The following is a 5,367-nucleotide window of genomic DNA, read 5'->3' on the forward strand; positions in this document are numbered from 1 at the left end:
AATTTTATTCAAAACTGTGGACTGATGTTGGAATAACTGTTCAGGGCTATTAAACCTAAAACTGTTTATTATTGTATATACTAGTGGATATTTTAGGTGCTAAGGGTGCGAGTGTGTGGTCTTCAAAACCATTGCGCTCAAGGAAAACTATTTACAACCACTTGACAATGGACACACTCTATGGGCATCGTGTTGGGGGCATGCCCGCGAGGCTAACAAGAGGCTAGAGAAGGGTAATTTTATGTGTCAAACACTAACTGTCTTCATTTTTGGCGGGCGCTGAGTTTTTAGGCTTCCACTTAGGTCGGAGGTCAGATGGTGAAGGAGCGAAGGCCAGCAGAGCCAATCAGAAGACGACAAAAACACCACATTGCGCACATTTCTCTCTGTTTGTATCTGTTATAAATACACTGGATCAGCGGAAACAGTTCAGGTTATTCAGATCTGTGGGACTGACCCAACACTTGTTAATTGGTTAGGGAAATACACATCTGATCCCAGAATGTTGTTCATGGCGGTTGTATTTTGTTCATTGCCGTTTTTTGAAAGATTACCTAAACACAATTTATACTGAATTCCTTTGGTGTGGACATTTACTGTCTTTTGTAGTAATTTTGAACACTGCACACACCCCTGTGGGGGCGGTGAGGAGTTTTTTCCTCAAATAGCAAAAAAACTCCTTCACTCGATACAGTTTTTGTCAATGACTATTGTATACTTGTTATGAATATACACAAAATCTCACACACATTGAGGGAGAGTCATTTCAAAGAACGATCAAGAATTATTTGAATGCGAAAAAATTTGAAAGAATGCCTAAGCCATACTCAGCATCTATATGAGCAACTTCAGCAGCGGGGCTTACATTTTTGCTAAAAGTGATATAAAAGTCAACTTTAAAGAAAATGAGTCACATGCGAACACAACTGGAAATTAATATCACGATCAGCTTTAACAATGCTCCAAAAATGTAAGTGAAACTCAAAAGACAACTGAGTTAATTACTACTATCACAATTAATTTTTGATGTTAGTATTAAATTCAATGGAATGAGATGACCTCCAACTTTTTTCGCAAAGATTAAGTTATGTTAACTTTACTTTTTTATTAAGAATGTACTGTTAGGTTTTACACAGTGCACCTGATGAAACAACATCTCGATCTGGCCTTGTTCCCGTTCTGCCTGATCCACTCCTTCCTCGGTGCATGAACATAGGCTTGGGGGCTCTCATCATCCTTTGATAGGTGCTGTGGTAATACTGCCAGGCTGAATTCTGTCAGGATAGCGCCCCCTCAGCACAGTCCACACAGCATATTACGATATCTATTAAGATATCAGCACCATTCCCCTGGGGTGTTTGACATACTGATCAAGTCCTGCAGTGGGCAGAATTCTCTTCCATTTCATGCTTTCCAGAAATAGCTTTGAGATCAAGCATTCCCAGAATTGTAGCAATTGTCCTCCTCCTCAAAGGCTGTTATCCACTTTCCAGCCCCCTGATGTATAAACGGCAGACACTGTATTAAGCCATCTAAGTCCACTTGTAGCCAGGGGCATACTGCAGATTCCGGCCTTTGGCAAGCAAGGGGTTACATTTCAGTCAAGTCCTCAAGCACAGATGATGTAAAAAAGACCACCACTCAAGGTTTAAGGTGGGCACTCCATTCAACCATTCCTTTCTCCTTTTTCTTTCCTGAAGGCAATTGATAGTAATATGCCAGCATTAGGGGACCAGTAGTCCAAGTAAACTGGTCAGACAAACTGATGAGCTCCTCGAGATCTTCTTCTTGACCCTTTTGTCCACAAGCCTCGCCTCAGTGGATTTTTCTGGAGGCTCCCTCTTCAGCTTCACTTGTTTTATCCTCTTCGTGCCATTTCTCATCCCATTGATTACACTCTGCTTCACTTTTCCTGATTTTCTTGTAAAACCCAGACGCATGCCTCCCCTTCTTCAGAGGTTTTTGGCCATGTGACCGGGATCTCCTACTCCTCCCCAGCTCGAGCTTGAGCAAGCCTTGTCAGCTCCGCTGATGGGTAAAGTAGTTTCCTCACTGGCATTTGGCTGGCATATGGAGGAGGAGGTGTTGGGTGGGGACCAGCTCATCCTCTCCATGGTCACCGCAGCTTTCACATGCTCTTCATGGCTTCCCCCAGCCATTTGCCCTGCTCCTGAAACAAGGCCAGCACTGCTAACTCTCTTTTTCTCTTCTGCAACAGCTTTTGCTGTTCTTATCTCTAACTTCAAAGGTCCTAATCAACATCTCCATTTCATATACATTGGCGTCTACATCAAACCTGCCGTCCAAAGGCCACAGTGATGGATTGTATTTAGTTAGCTTATTTTCACTTATGTGAATATTGTTGATTCAGGTGCCAATATTGGATGTTTGTTACTTACAACACAAACCTAAATGTCCACCAGCCATGAGATGTTGTTAGGAACCAACCCTTCTGCGTTCTCTAGGAGACATGGCCAACTGCTAGCACGTTGTTGTTGCGCGCTGATGGCTTAAAGCCTGTTCACCTTAGTCTGATTCTCTCTGTCTGTCCTAGATAACCTGTTCATGTGGAGCTCAGGAAAAGGAGAGAAACCAAATGAAAGTAATTAATAATGTCGTTGAGATGAAGAGGTAAAAATGTAAAGAATATGATCACACTTTCCTAATAAAGTGCTCAGTGAGTGTATGTGACTGTCCAAATGATTGACAGTTTGTGAATGTGGCTTTAGTCAGACTAAAGCCTGATCACATTAAACTGAACAACTACTGTGGATGTTGTCCCTTCACCTTTCCATTTTAAAACAGGGACATTTACAGTGACCAGTGATTCTGTCAATGAACATGAACAACAGTGTTTTAACACACAGACCTAAAGTATTATTCTGCTGCTATTCACTGACATGTTGCGAAACTAAATTAAAGACACCAACACATATCATAACAGCCGAGTAATGAGCTTCACTTCACCGAACACTGTGTACATGTGCACGCTCTTATCTATATGATAAAATTAGCCTCATCTTATTAGCAGTTAGCATGGCCCCAGCTGAAATCCCTGCTGTGAAACCTCAGACTTCTCCTCAGTGTAACAGTAACCTCATTAACTATTCTCACTGAACTGATGTGTCAAGAAAACATTCTTATTATGTATACATATAATGTATACATACATCATCTCAAACATTTGTCATATATCTATGTTTTTCCATAAAGACCTGTGTTAACTATGTGCAGTATGTGACTGTGATAAAGTGAACTCCTCGTTCTGCTTCCTGGAGGAGAACAATGTGGGCATGTGTGTGACCTGATTAACATGTAACTGGAGCTATTGACATCATTTAGCCTGAAGCAGCAGGTGTGAGGAGAATGGAACAGTCTCTGTCCGTGCTCATAGTTCTGGTCCTGGTGTGGTCCTGCAGAGGCTGGGAGGCTCCAGACTTCTGTCATCAGCAACAATGTCCTCAGTACCAGGGTGGTTGGTTCACATCAGGGTACGTTTCAGAGCCATCCACACTCTGGTCAGTGGTCTGCTCCTGTTCTATGTGGAGAGACAGCTCTGTGGTTCTGCTTTGTACAGGGTTTTGAGGAGCGTCTGTATGTTGCCACTGACTGGATCACCACCAAGGTAGACAGCCCTGAGGACAGTGACGTGATGGCTGCTTACTCCAGACTGAAGCATTACGGCCAGAGACAGAAGGAAGCAGGTACGTCAGGGTCCAGAACCAGGTTTCACTTTGCAGTGGTTTGGTGATGCTAATAGGTAACTGTGAACATATAACTCATGTTAAATAAAGTAAAACTGGGATAATAACACTGTTCTTGTCCCTGTGTCTCCACTGAAGCAAATCAATCAAGACTTGATTAAATGGAGACATACAGAAAATATTAATTAACAATCCCACACAAATAAAGTACTGTTTGTAGTACACCAATTTACACACAAATAGGTGTGAGAAGTCAAAACTACACTTTATTTCAGTGTCAGGTAGTATTACAGTTTGTGTTGTGTCAGAGAAATCTCTGAATTAGTTCAACTTTTACTGCTAAGAAATGTGCTGAAAGTTCTTCAGGTTTAGAAGTTTTAAAGCTTTGAATTCATCAAATCTTTAAAAAGGTTTTGTCCCCAGGAAATCTGAAAAACATAAAAGTATAAGTCTGACTTCAATTCAAAGAAATCTTTGAATGTGCACAACTTTTGAGAAACTCTTTAATTTCTTACAGGTTTTGTAACAGTTTGCAAGACAAACTACTGTGTGGTTTTCTAAAACATCTTTAGTCTTCTTTTAGTGCTGCTTATAGTTGTGTACAGCTCCTCAGCACTGTGTTGTTTCATGTTGGTCTCTCTCACGGTAATGAGATCCCCACTAACACCTGGCCGGCAACTGATCACTGTCTCAGAGGGTGAGAACGGTCCTGATCTGTCAATGTCCTGGTTTTGTTCCGCCGGGTACGACAAAGCCTGAAAACACTGATCCATCAGTCACAGTGCAGAGTAGACCTGAGGCCACCGTCTACGTCAGGTGACCAGTGGCTACAATTATCTCTCAGATCAATGTCTCTATGTTTTTGATAAAATCTACCCATGAAGAAAATGCATAAGTGAGGTGAGGTGAGGTGGGGTGGGGGAGTCAGCCCCAGGAGGGGGATTACAGATTGTATGAAAACTAACCAGCCACCAGACCACAGCCACTGGTTAGACATATCTACCAGAATGTCCTGTAACATCGGAAACATAGAGACAGAGGGAGTGGGACACACCAGCTCAGATCTCTCAGTGAATAATGGTTTTGATGTCATCTGACACTAACTGTGGTTCTACTGTTATCTATGTCATTGTTTCCTTGTCATATTAAAGGATATTTGCAGGAACACCAAGTATCAGCAGCGGTGAAACCAACGCGAAGATGCTCCAAGAAGCTTTGGACAAAGCTGGGAAAACCTTTGATCCCCACACTTATACTGGAGCTGGCGCTATGACTTCCTATTTATCTATTACTCACCACAATGAGATCTGGATCTACCCTGCCTGACGACAAGCACACATCATCACCTGAACCAGTTCATCATATGATCACTGTTTTTTCTGTATCCTCTGAAGCAAGTTCCACTGTTTTATTAGAAAGTTTGAATTAGTTCAACTTTTACTTCTAAGAAATGTGAGAAGTTCTACATGTGTAGATATTTGAAGCTTTGTATTCAACAAATCTTTTAAAATGAAAAATAAGCTTGAATTTCTATAAAATCTCACTTTAAGAAGAGTGTGTCACTGTGTTTTCTCTGAATCCTGTTTTGTTAGAAAGTTAAATGTAGCTGGCAAACTCTGTATTCTACGGCAGTGTTGGTGAAATGAAGGCTGGGACATCACTG

The 5,367-nt window shown here is 41.6% G+C and overlaps 1 pseudogene; it reads left to right on the plus strand.

The window, feature by feature from the left end:
- Positions 1 to 3,036: 3,036 nt before the first annotated feature.
- On the plus strand, positions 3,037 to 5,030 carry LOC111236421 (annotated as a pseudogene).
- Positions 5,031 to 5,367: the final 337 nt, after the last annotated feature.

The sequence above is a fragment of the Seriola dumerili genome, unplaced genomic scaffold (assembly GCF_002260705.1).
Source record: "Seriola dumerili isolate Sdu_G_001 unplaced genomic scaffold, Sdu_1.0 BDQW01000665.1, whole genome shotgun sequence".
NCBI classification, from domain to species: domain Eukaryota; kingdom Metazoa; phylum Chordata; class Actinopteri; order Carangiformes; family Carangidae; genus Seriola; species Seriola dumerili.